This window comes from Anabrus simplex, chromosome 13, assembly GCF_040414725.1.
Source record: "Anabrus simplex isolate iqAnaSimp1 chromosome 13, ASM4041472v1, whole genome shotgun sequence".
NCBI lineage: Eukaryota > Metazoa > Arthropoda > Insecta > Orthoptera > Tettigoniidae > Anabrus > Anabrus simplex.
Window position 1 is genome coordinate 45,549,863 of NC_090277.1, and position 14,493 is coordinate 45,564,355.

Below are 14,493 nucleotides of genomic sequence, written 5' to 3' on the forward strand. Positions count from 1 at the left end.
CCAGAGGAGTGCGACAGGCTTGGACAGCCAGCACAATTCCTATCCTCGCCGCTAGATGGGCGGTCGAATGATTAGAAACAGGCTGAGGATTTTCATTTTCATAATATAGTATGAGAATATATTATTTATTTATTTATTCCTTTTCTTTATCATTGTTGTCCGGTCAATTAGATTAGCATACCATGTTGAATACACCTGTTCTCGTCCGATCACCATAGTTAAGCAACATTGGGCGTGGACAGTACTTGGATGGGTGACCGCTTGAGAACACCACGTGCTGTTGGCTCAATTCCCTTAGGGAAGTTAGGGATTGCAACAACTTAAGGGAAATGTTCAATAAATTTCCAATTTTTTTGCTATCATTTAAGAAAAGGCTAGGAAAACAAAAGACAGGGAATCTGCCACCTGGGTGACTGCCCTAAATTCAGATCAGTATTCATTGATTTGATTGACAATTTGCCTTTTTCTACCACTACTAGCGCTAATGTGTGTAAATGCATTGTTTCACTTAAGCCCTTGTAACTGCACTCGGTAAGGACATTGTTTAAAAATAAAAAAACGCCTGAGGGTATTAAACCAAGGGATGCATTACGGAGAGAATTATGTGAATAAGTTAATTTGGCTAGGATTTGAATCAAAAAGAAAATCAGTAAAGAAACATGAGATTTTAGGCTGTTTATCCGGGAGCTGCATTTAGGCTGGACGTGATGTTCGAAATTTTTTTAAAGTTTGATAGAGCTATCCAAGACTGACATTTTGAAATCTTTCTGTGCACTTTACCCCTTCAACTTTCGGTACAATTGAGGAAATTGGTAAATTTTACGTTTTATTGAGACGCCTACTTTGTCTCTTAAGAATTGTTTTCAACATTAGAAAAGCCTTACGTCTGTCCCCATTATTGTTGAAATTTTTGTATATTGAGGAAGAGTTTGCCTTCCATCGTGATTTGTCAGGGGGCCTAGAATGTATGTGGGTGGCCGTGACCACATTGCTACCCGTTCAGTGCAAGAGGCTATGAAGTAATGATTGTTACGGTAACCGTACTCTGGTGAGCAAGTGAGAGCAGCAACTGTCCGATGTGGACCGAAGGAACGGGATGCTGTGAGGAATATGTGGGTCAACTGAGAAGAACTGGTTAGACCACATCCAGGTCAGTATAGAAAGGGAATGAAATAAAATACGGGCTGAAATAACGAGACTTACAACACGTAGCTACAACATGTTCAAACGTGATAATATCATCATCACCACCACCAGCTCTCCCTCCTACACTTCCGGGGATACAAAAAAAAAAAAGCAGGATCTTTTTTCATCACATGCTTCAGTACTCCCTACTTTCTGACGCAGACGTGGCCTAGGAATTAACATTTTAATGTACTGTCTGGCTGGGCCGGGTAAGTCGAAAGAACTGCAAAGACGCGAAGAGCCTGGACAGCATAGTGCTCATATGAAGTACTTGAGAAAGAGGAAACTTCAGACAAAGGTCATTTCGCAAATAAAATAAAATTAACAATAATAATATACATTTACTTTTGTTTTTCCAACTAATGGTGTTCGGCCTCGCAAGACCATGCAGCCAATATTTAGAGAGTGAGAGAGCACACATTTATAGTCCTTCGTGATCGAAAAGGAATCATAACTTATAACTAAAGTCCGGATTTTTATGCAGTAACAGGTTAGACTGTCCGCCTCTGTGGTGTAGTGGTTAGCGTGATTAGCTGCCACCCCCGGAGGCCCGGGTTCGATTCCCGGCTCTGCCACGAAATTTGAAAAGTTGTACGAGGGCTGGAACGGGGTCCACTCAGCCTCGGGAGGTCAACTGAGTAGAGGTGGGTTCGATTCCCACCTCAGCCATCCTGGAAGTGGTTTTCCGTGGTTTCCCACTTCTCCTGCAGGCGAATGCCGGGATGGTACCTAACTTAAGGCCACGGCCGCTTCTTTCCCTCTTCCTTGCCTATCCCTTCCAATCTTCCCTGTTCAGCATAGCAGGTGAGGCGAGGTACTGGTCATACTCCCCAGTTGTATCCCCGACCAAGAGTCTGAAGCTCCAGGACACTGCCCTTGAGGCGGTAGAGGTGGGATCCCTCGCTAAGTCCGAGGGAAAAACCGAACCTGGAGGGTAAACAGATGATGATGATGATGATGATGATGATGATGATGAACAGGTTAGACTGCAAACTAATTACGTTAGTAGGAAGTGTCGGCCACCCGCTCGTCCATAATGTAGCAAGAGTAACATAAATTACAGGGGTACTGATAGACCGTACCCCTAAAGTTTATGCAATCCCCATAGCATAGTCGTTGTGAAGGTAGACTATACTTGCTACTCGCTTCAGTAAGTTTGCATTCTAACCTATTAATGCATAAAAATCCGGGCTCTACTTATAACTTATACTACAGTCTGATAAATATTGATAAATTACAGCGCGTAACTGTGGAGTCAGGATTAATAAGAGGATGACAACTAAGGTTGGCAGTGAGGTATCTAACTTCACTAGAGAAAAGTACAGATGGTTCAGCTGTTAGAAATACTCCTTCCATGACAGTAGGATGTGGTTCAAGTCGGCTATTTCACCAGAGTCTTCCGGGCAGTGAGGGGTGTCCTATAATATGATGGTGTGAGATGACTCGGATAGCACCCATAACCAGACGTATATTCTTAATAAAGATTAAAAGTGTCTTTACATTAATTTCAAAATCTTGAATCACACTTGCGTTAGGAAAGTGGGCAGAATTCTAGCATAGTGATTCTTTAGCAGACAAAGTAGAGGCCACCATACTGTGAAAAACGTAAAATTAAGCAATTTCCTCAATTGTGTCAAAAGTTGAAGGGATAAAGGGGCCAGAAAATTTTCAAATTGTGAGTTTTGGATAGCTCTATCGAACTAAACAAATTTCGAAAATCACTTCCGGCCTAAATGCAGTTCCGGAAGAGCAGCCTAAAATCGATTGTTTCTTTACTCGTTTTCTTCTTAATTCAAATCCTAGCCAAATTAACTTATTTACATAATTCTTCCTGTAATCTGTTCCTTGGTTCAACACCCTGAGGCGCCTTTTGCTTTTGTGAAAAATGCCCACACCGAATGTAATTACAAGGCCTTAAGTGAAACTCTGCATTGACTCACATTATTTCAATCCTTCAGTCAATACTGATCTGCATTTAGGGCAGTCGCTCAGGTGGCAGATTCCCTATTTCTTGTTTTCCTAGCCTTTTCTTAAACGATTGCAAAGTAACTGGAAATTTATTGAACATCTCCCTTGGTAAGTTATTCCAATCCCTAACTCCTCTTCCTATAAATGAATATTTTCCCCAATTTGTCCTCTTGAATTCTAACTTTATCTTCATATTGTGATCTTTCCTACTTTTATAAACGCCACTCAAACTTATTCGTCTACTGATGTCATTCCACGTCATCTCTCCACTGACAGCTCGGAACATACCACTTAGTCGAGCAGCTCGTCTTCTTTCACCCAGTCCTACCCAGCCCAAACTTTGCAACATTATTTTTACGCTACTCTTTTGTCGGATATCACCCAGTACAAATCGAGCTGTTTTTCTTTGGATTTTTTCCAGTTCTTGAATCAAGTAATCCTGGTGAGAGTCACATATACTGGAACCATACTCTAGTTGGGGTCTCACCAGATTCTTATATGCCCTCTCCTTTACATCCTTACTACAACCCCTAAACACCCTCTTAACCATGTGTAGAGATTTGTACCCTTTATTTACAATCCCATTTATGTGATTACCCCAATGAAGATTTTCCTTATATTAACACCTAGGTACTTACAATGATCCCCAAAAGGAACATTCACCCCATCAACGCAGTAATTAAAACTGAGAGGAAAATGAAAAAAATGGCGTATGGCTTTTAGTGCCGGGAGTGTCCGAGGACATGTTCGGCTCGCCAGGTGCAGGTCTTTTGATTTAACTCCCGTAGGCGACCTGCGCATCGTGATGAGGATGAAATGATGATGAAGACGACACATACACCCAGTCCCCCTGCCGGCGAAATTAACCGGTGACGGTTAAAATTACCGACCCTGCCGGGAATCGAACCCGGGACCCCTGTGACCAAATGCCAGCACGCTAACCATTTAGCCATGGAGCCGGACAAGGGCTGTAGTGCCGTGGGGGTGTAGTAGTAGTAGTAGTAGTAGTAGTAGTAGTAGTAGTAGTAGTAGTAGTAGTAGTAGTGAATAGAACATTCTATAAATCTCTTGTGGCAAAGTTGCATTTTTCGGGACTATTACCCTAGATTGCACAACATTACATTGGATTTATACATAATACACTGACAGACAGAGCAAATGCAACACCAAGAAGGAGTGGTCAGAACTTTATGCCGATTGCAGGGTAGACTGACGTCACTGAGGTATGCTCATGATGTGAAATGCGCCGCTGTGCTGCGCACGTAGCGAACGATAAATGGGACACGGCGTTGGCGAATGGCCCACTTCGTACCGTGATATCTCAGCCGACAGTCATTGTAGAACGTGTTGTCGTGTGCCACAGGACACGTGTATAGCTAAGAATGCCAGGCAGCCGTCAACGGAGGCATTTCCAGCAGACAGACGACTTTACGAGGGGTATGGTGATCGGGCTGAGAAGGGCAGGTTGGTCGCTTCGTCAAATCGCAGCCGATACCCATAGGGATGTGTCCACGGTGCAGCGCCTGTGGCGAAGATGGTTGGCGCAGGGACATGTGGCACGTGCGAGGGGTCCAGGCGCAGCCCGAGTGACGTCAGCACGCGAGGATCGGCGCATCCGCCGCCAAGCGGTGGCAGCCCCGCACGCCGCACGCCACGTCAACCGCCATTCTTCAGCATGTGCAAGACACCCTGGCTGTTCCAATATCGACCAGAACAATTTCCCGTCGATTGGTTGAAGGAGGCCTGCACTCCCGGCGTCCGCTCAGAAGACTACCATTGACTCCACAGCATAGACGTGCACGCCTGGCATGGTGCCGGGCTAGAGCGACTTGGATGAGGGAATGGCGGAACGTCGTGTTCTCCGATGAGTCACGCTTCTGTTCTGTCAGTGATAGTCACCGCAGACGAGTGTGGCGTCGGCGTGGAGAAAGGTCACATCCGGCAGTAACTGTGGAGCGCCCTACCGCTAGACAACGTGGCATCATGGTTTGGGGCGCTATTGCGTATGATTCCACGTCACCTCTAGTGCGTATTCAAGGCACGTTAAATGCCCACCGCTACGTGCAGCATGTGCTGCGGCCGGTGGCACTCCCGTACCTTCAGGGGCTGCCCAATGCTCTGTTTCAGCAGGATAATGCCCGCCCACACACTGCTCGCATCTCCCAACAGGCTCTACGAGGTGTACAGATGCTTCCGTGGCCAGCGTACTCTCCGGATCTCTCACCAATCGAACACGTGTGGGATCTCATTGGACGCCGTTTGCAAACTCTGCTCCAGCCTCGTACGGACGACCAACTGTGGCAAATGGTTGACAGAGAATGGAGAACCATCCCTCAGGACACCATCCGCACTCTTATTGACTCTGTACCTCGACGTGTTTCTGCGTGCATCGCCGCTCGCGGTGGTCCTACATCCTACTGAGTCGATGCCGTGCGCATTGTGTAACCTGCATATCGGTTTGAAATAAACATCAATTATTCGTCCGTGCCGTCTCTGTTTTTTCCCCAACTTTCATCCCTTTCCAACCACTCCTCCTTGGTGTTGCATTTGCTCTGTCAGTCAGTGTATTTACAGGTAACAATAAATTATATACTATTAATTACGTATTCTGACATTACGTGAAATCTTATTTATATACATACAGCAGATGTATCGTGACATAACCTCCCCATGTTTTGTTACACAAGACAGATCATACAACACACAAATAATAAATGATAGATAACGACTTATACCAAATAAAGTCCATACATAACTACGTAAATAATAATACCTACTAATCGAGCTTGGTATTTCCAACATTGATCCATGGGTTTATAGAATTGTTTCAAAGTTATACTAGTCCACTACACTTGCATCAAGACATATCCTAATTATAAAATACTAGCAATAACAAGATTAACTATAAAAATGTGTAGTTACACTAAGTACTTGTATGTATAGACAGACTACTACTACTACTGAGACGACTTTTCCTATTTGTGAAACTCACAACCTGACTTTTTTTTTGCTACGGGCTTTACGTCACACCGACACAGATAGGTCTTATGGCGACGATGGGATAGGAAAGGCCTAGGAGTTGGAAGGAAGCGGCCGTGGCCTTAATTAAGGTACAGCCCCAGTATTTGCTGGTGTGAAAATGGGAAACCACGGAAAACCATTTTCAGGGCTGCCGATAGTGGGATTCGAACCTACTATCTCCCGGATGCAAGCTCACAGCCGCGCGCCTCTACGCGCACGGCCAACTCGCCCGGTAAACCTGACTTTTAACTCCGTTTATATCATACCATTGCGCTCGTAGTGGCAAAAAAGGCAAACTGCTGATCTAATCAACCGGATAACGAGGAAATAGAAACGGATTGCAATTTTTACGAATAAATAAAGAATATATTCTCACGCTTTATTATATTTTATTTATTAAAGTTCGTAGCTCATATTCCCAGGATGATTTCAACATTGTGTTGCTTGTCTGAAGGGCTAGAACTGTGGATTTTTCACTATTCAGACCATTCCCTGTAGGCCTGCTGCGTGATTGTTGGCAGGAAATCAGAATATGGTAACTGTTCGTAGAGAGGCGGTGTAATACTTAGTTTTGAATTATTATAATCTCTCTTTTCATTCCGACTTTACTATCATCGCTTGATTAATAGCGCACAATATAATAAAACGTTGAAGACAGATGCAATCTCTAACAGACATATAAACATACGTGGAGACCGGTTTACAACAGCACCACTGTATTCTCAGCTGAAAAACAGCCTATAATTCTTAAGGGAGATACAAACATGACGATAACTCGGAGCTATAATTACGATCTCTCGATACATTATTACGGATATAAAATATATTGTACATGTTTTTAATGATGGCAGTAAATTCTATAGGTGTTGCACGACACTCGGGGGCGCCTTCGCCAAGGACGAACTACAGTAGAGAGATGGCTATTTGTCACCTCTTAATTGTAACTCCCTACAATTCAATTAGAATAATTTCAATTACTAAACTTAGAAAAAAGTATTAGTAGTCCTATCTCTATTTTTTCCTTGTTTCATTGGTTAATTGCTATTTATTATGTGAGATCAGGGTATTATGTCCGCGGCTAGACAGCGACATGAATAGGCGAGACCAGTTTGCAATTATAATTAAGATCGCAGTACACGACAGTGATCTAAAAAGGTTCAGCGTAAGCTTTCAAACAAGTTCTGTCGATTCATATCCAAGACTAGAATCCTACTCAATGTTGCCAGAAAAGCTTTATAAACATAAATATAGGCAGATTTGTTTAAAATATAGAAATATTAATGATTCTTAACGAATATTAAATAGTCATACAGTTAACACTGAAATACAGAATTACAAAAATGGCTGTACAGTTTGCGCAGTCGGCAGCCTGAAGAGGGGTTTCCGTGGTTTACTCTAATGCAAATGCTGGCGATATACCTTAATTAAATTCACGGTCTATTCCTGCCCACTGCTAGCCCTTTTCTATTCCGCGGCAAAATTAAATAATCATAAATACATGTCTCTCGGTCGTGGCCATTCATCAACGGTTGCTAATATCAGATGACTACCCGCCATAAGACAGCCTGCAGGGTTGCTAGGTAACATTGTCGCACTATGCACCCATATCTTACATCATAACTTGCACGGTTGCTAGGTAACATTGTCGCACCATGCACCCATATCTTACATCATAACTTGCACGGTTGCTAGGTAACATTGTCGCACCATGCACCCATATCTTACATCATAGCCTGCACGGTTGCTAGGTAACATTGTCGCACCATGCACCCATACCTTACATCACAACCTGCACGGTTGCTAGGTAGCATTGTCGCACCATGCTCCCATATCTTACATCATAGCCTGCACGGTTGCTAGGTAACATCGTCGGGCCATGCACCCATACCTTACATCACAACCTGCACGGTTGCTAGGTAACATTGTCGCACCATGCACCCATATCTTACATCATAGCCTGCACGGTTGCTAGGTAACATCGTCGGGCCATGCACCCATACCTTACATCACAACCTGCACGGTTGCTAGGTTACACTTCCCCCACACATTTTGTTACATACACTATTTTTGAATATTGCATTTTTACGACCGCATTGTAGTCATAATCTACTTTCAACCTATTAGGTCGTGTTACGAACATATATTACGTGTTGAAGGAATGATAGGTACGGAATAAAACCAGTCAGTGGACTGATGACTCGAAAACAACAATGCGACATTCGTTTTTGAATTTGTTTTCTATTGGATATGAATATAATATTTCCTACATCACCTGACTTCATTCGACTGCACTCCATTACTTTTTATTTTTTATTTATTTATTTTATTTTATTTTATTTATTTTCATATCGTACTCCTTTTCCAAGACTCTGTCCACGCTAATTAGAAATTTCGCAAGATCTTCAAGAGACTCAGAGAAAATAAGAATATCATCGGTAAATCTTAGAGTTTTGATTTCCCCTCCTTGGATTACGATTCCCTTTCCATACTCCTCTTTGATTTCCTTTACCATCTGTTCTATATAAACACTGAAAAGGGGAGGGAATTATAATATAAAAACTAAAGGGAGGAAGTTACAATATTTTTTTCCAATACTGTATAACTGTTCCTGGGTAAACTGTGACCACAGGAGTTTATTTTAAGCCAACACTGAGACAACTGCGTGTAAGAAACCACAGCATCCTTTTTTAATTCATTAATCCCTCAGACATACAGACATAGACCAGCTGGTGTTTTATAAGGTCTAAACAACACGAGCTTCCTGAATTAAAAGCCTGGTACGCCGTCTTTGATTTAAACAAGAAATAATAGCAAAAAAAGAAAAAGAAAGTAGAGTGCTCACGGAATAAAAAAAGAGGGAGCATTTTGATCTTCCCTGCCTCTGTTGGTCGTTGCGTGTAAGAGCAGAGAGGCACGTGTTCACAAGTTCAGTGGGAGGGCGGGCGAGGTTAAAAGGGAGATAATGGGATATCGGCAGAGCGGCAATATGTCCATCTCCCAGGTGTGTGTTCCGTTCCATTCCGTTCCGTTATATCAGAGACTAGCTTTTGTTCCATCTGATTTCTTGCAGGTCAAATTGGCCATGTATCAATGTTTTGTCTGTCCATTGATCAGAATTTTAAAAGAATGGCATTTCTGTAATAGGTTGTGTCCACAGGAACAAGGAAATGCACTTTTTAATTTTCGGCCGTCTCTGTATGTCTGTACGTATGTAAGTACGTACGTGCTTCACGAGAAAATGGCCGAAGAAATGATGATGATGATGATGATGATGCACGTACGTGCTTCACGAGAAAATGGCCGAAGAGATGATGATGATGATGATGATGATGATGATGCTTGTTGTTTAACGGGGCCTAACATCTAGGTCATCGGCCCCTACTGGTACGAAATGAGACGAAATGGCATGACAATTTAAAAATCCATAATCCTCCACTGACCAGAATTCAAAAACGTGAGGACGAAGAATGAATGGATGGATATGAAGTTAAAACAATCAGTGGATCCGACCCGCAATACCCCGCATTCCCAGAAACTTGGCGTTAAACAATAGTATTACTGACCAAGGGACAGCTTCTAAAGCACAATACTGACTTGATGATGCTTGTAGTCGAAACGAGTCCAAAATACAGGTAATCGACCCCTCATAATGGTACGTATTGCTAGGAAAATAGAACCATGCTATGTGTCATGTTGCGGTACTAATCAAAAGTAGCATAGACTCGCGGTATTCCACGCAGTATGGTACTATGCACAGGTAATGAAATTCGCACATGCAACACGGTTCTATGGTGTTTCGCACACTGCGGCGCTACTTACAGGCAACGCAAACCTATGGCGTTCCTCACAGAGTGGGTACTAAGCATAGGCAAGGTAGAACTATGGTGTTGCTCATATAGGGGTACGAATCACAGGTACTGTAAAAGCCGCCAACGCACTCTATTGCTACTAATCACAAACCTATTGCGTACCTAACATAGTACTACTATGCGCAAGTATAAGCGACCCATGGTGTTCCCCGCGTGGTGGTACTAATTACAAGTAGTATCGTGGTCCTTATTTTATCATCCCTTGTTCGCCCCTTTTAGTCGCCTCTTACGAAAGGCAGGGGATACTGTGGGTGTATTCTTCGTCTGCGTCCCCCACCAACAGGGGGTTTGGCGGAAGAGAAAATGAAAATCAAAATCGGTATGTACAGTCGGGGAATGAGGCACTACAGTCTAAACTAAAATTAATTTTATTCACGCTGAGTGAAATGGTAGTTTAGGGGAAGGCCTAAAATTTAATTCTGACACAGATAGGTCTTATGACGACGATGGGACAGGAAAAAGCCTAGGAGTGGCAAGGAAGCAGCCGTTGCAGCCCTAGAATTTCCTTGGTGTGAAAGTGGGAAACTACGGAAAACCCTAACCGCACGGCCAACTTGCCCGCTTTACATATTTTTACCGCACCGACTATAATAGCAGAGATATTCATGAATTTCGATTTTTGTTCCTAAGTCCATATGTAGGTATGAAAAGTCTGGGAGCAAGATGCTGCAGTCTAGGCTATAAATAATTTGATTCACGCTGGATAAAATGCCAGTTAAGGGGAAGGTGCCTAAAATGTTATATTTTAAATGAAATATAAAAATCCACAGCCTGTTTCCAGTCATCCGACCGGATCAGGGATGAAATGAATGAAGCCCTATCTAGCGGCGAGGATAGGAATTATGCCGGCTGCCGAAGCACTTCTGTGGGGCAATGATTAATGAATGACAGATGAAATGATATGATATTTGAGAGTGTTGCTGAAATGAAATATGACAGTGAAAGCCGGAGTACCCGGAGAAAAACCTGTCCCGCCTCCGCTTTGTCCAGCACAAATCTCTCATGAAGTGACCAGGATTTGAACCACGGAGGCTCTTTATATTTTAAATGCCTATGTTATTGGTCTTATCGAAAAGTATTAGATAACAAAAGTTATAGAGTATACAAGTTCAGCTCATTTATGTCTTATTCAGTTTTACCACAGCGACTATGATAATAGAATTAATTCATGAATTAGGACCTTCATTGCTTAGTCTATATCATTGCTAACAAGGAAATATAGTGTAATCGTGTTAAATAAAAACCCCATGACACTATAGCCCTTGAAGGACCTTGGCCTGCCAAACGACCGCTGCTCAGCCTGAAGTCCTGCAGATTACGAGGTGTCGTGTGGTCAGCACGACGAATCTTCTCGGCCGTTATTCTTGGCTTTCTAGACCGGGAATCGTGTTAACTGGCGGGGGCTTTTGTATCATGATTGCCTTAAGGTGTAAAACTGCTTGGTCATCAGTCAATTTCGACAAGGAATATCGTTAAGATGATTGTTAAAAAAAATTGAGAAAATAATCGTGAAGGAAGAAGAATTAGAATAGAGGGAGTTACGAAAGAAATGAGGACTCACTTTACATTAGATGTCCTAATATCCCAAACACGGAAGAAAACTCAATGTGAAGGCGTACAATATCGAAAGCTCATAAAAGTAATCAACAATAACATTACATTGACCATTGTTGTGATAATTATGATTTTATCTCTTCTGCGCCGGACTGAGTAGTTCAGTAGCTCGTTGGCTCGGACAGTTGATGCACTGGCCTTCTGACCTCAACTTGCCAGGTTCGGTCCTGGCTCAGTCCGATGGTATTTGAAGGTGCTCATATACGTCAGCCTCGTGTCGGTAGATTTACTGGCACGTAAAAGAACTCCTGCGGAACTAAATTCTGGCACCTCGGCGTCTCCGAAAACCGTAAAAGTAGTTAGTGGGACGTAAAGCCAATAACATTCTTATTGACTCTTCTGCTGACACTCATCTCCGATAGATGGGATTGCTGCTGCGACCAAGTAAAACAGCTTGCCTGGATATTGGCGGAAAGTAGCTGAGGAGTTACATAACTTTGCACATTCTATATTAATGTGCAATCAACGACGGCTATTACAGCCAGTATATACTGTATATGAAGCTCTCTCAGACAAAAGAATCCAATATTTAGAGAAGGGACGTATGCATCAAAATAAGAAATAAAAGTCCTACACACATGGATCCTAAAATAAATACCTTCTGAGAAATGAACAGATGTTTACCATCGCTGTACGAGCAGCATATCTTCCACTAGGAAGTCTTTGACAAGAAATAAAAATGTGGAAATAGAATGCAGCTGTTTGCCACTACGTATTACGCAGGATACCTTTGTGTTTGTTTCAAGAAGACGTAGAGTTTGAATTACAGAACAGCCTAACAGGGAATGCAGTCTTGAAAATATATGTATGATGTGTCAATAATAATAATAATAATAATAATAATAATAATAATAATAATAATAATAATGGCGCATGGCCTCCGGAGAGGCATAGTGCGAGTCTTTTTCTCGTAGACGGCCTATTAGACGACCTAGATGTCTGAAGATGAGGGCCCTACATCGGATGATTTCTAATGCTGAATAGGTCACACACACCCAGCCCCCGAGCCAATGGAATTAACCAATTAAGGTTAAAATCCCCGACCCGGCCGGGTATCGAACCCGGGACCCTCTAGACCAAAGGTCAGCACGCTAACCATTTAGCCATGGAGCCGAACTATGTAGCGAAGAGAATATCGACGTCTTGTGTTCTAAATCTATGTAAATTATGATGAAATCCTATTTTTCATACTTCAAGTATTGAAATAAGAGCTATATTACCAACTATAAAATTATGAAATGAATGATAATAATAAAAAATAATAACTGGTATTCAGAGTGTTCATTTTAGTGTGTAGACCTATCATCTGTTGTCATCTGAAGCCGATTTCATTGAAGGTTCATCATAATGTTGAGAATGCCAGGCAGCACTATCCCGACATTCGAAGGTGAAGTTGAGAATCACAAAAAAATCGCTTAAAATTGTCAAGAGTGGGATTTTAACCCACTTCATTTGTCATTCACCTTATTTGTATGCCCCCCCTTTCCAGAGACTCAATCATGGCACAGCAGGGAATTGAAGCTGCGTCAATCCAGAAACGCTCAATTTACATCATAACAATTTAAAGGAACAACTAGAGACTAAATGAAGGAAAACCATGAAAAAATCTTAGGGCCAAGAATTTAAAATGGAACACATTACCCCAAACCCCTACTCTCAAATAAATGTTTAAAATGTTTAAATTTAGTGATACAATGAGACTTCGACAAATTCAATTTATAAGCCATTTATAAAGAATGAATAACACCAGACTTACTTATAGAATACACACATTTCTGCAAATCAAACGTACGAGATCAAAATTGTATAATCAAGTAGAGAAAGACCTCACTGAATTAGCATCACAAAATCTGCAGGATAGAAATGTAATCAGGAATATTTTTCACACAAGGAGATTTGTGGAGGAAACCAACACGACGTACTTGGTCGAAGGAACAGAAATTACAACACTGGGTGAAAATGACTTACTATTAGGCAAGGAAGAAAGCTCAATAAATGTTGATTCCGCGTGGTCCTAAGTGACCCATTTGCGCAGAAGAAGAAGTACATAAATTCTCTTCGACTTAATGTCTAGTATGCGCACTTTTTAGTGATAGATTTTTGTTCTCGTTTGAGGAGTAAGAAGGGAACACTGCCGGTTCCGGTAGTACTGCCAACTGAATGGAAATGAAATCTGAATTGAATCGATAATATGATCGATCGATATGAATTTCCTAAACCTTTATTATCTTACGCCAAAAACTGTGTCACAAACACAATATATAATGCTATACCGAGCTCGAAAGCTGCAGTCGCTTAAGTGCGGCCAGTATCCAGTATTCGGGAGATAGTAGGTTCGAACCCCACTGTCGGCAGCCTTGAAAATGGTTTACCGTGGTTTCTCATTTTCACACCAGGAAAATGCTGGGGCTCTACCTTAAGTAAGGCCACGGCCGCTTCCTTCCCACTTCTAGCCCTTCCCTGTCCCATTGTCGCCATAAGACCTATCTGTGTCGGTGCGACGTAAAGCAACTAGCAAAAAAAAAAAAAAATATATATATATATATATATATATAATACTATATAACATTTCCCTTTGCGAAACGTGTTCCTAGCATGAATTCTATAGTTTGGCTTTGCTGTGTAAACAACAACAGTGCGAGTACTTAAAGTGTACGCCAGATGTCGCACAGCGATTATAAGCGATTCTTAGTTTGTGTTTCAAAGGTTGCCAATACGAATCTCGAAGATAGCCGAAGTCGACCGATTCAGCACTAGGGTGTAAATCTATCGCTACAAAGTGCGCAGATAATAGACATTTCTGAGACCATGGAGCCCGGGACTTACGGCCAAATGC

General features: G+C 42.2%; 1 protein-coding gene and 1 pseudogene across 1 annotated transcript in view; one reads left to right on the plus strand and one right to left on the minus strand.

Annotated features, from left to right (window-relative positions):
- Window positions 1-14,493, minus strand: part of LOC136884796 (TOX high mobility group box family member 2) — a 690,340-nt gene that overhangs the window by 616,555 nt on the left and 59,292 nt on the right. The window lies entirely within an intron of this gene.
- Window positions 168-286, plus strand: LOC136885156 (5S ribosomal RNA; annotated as a pseudogene).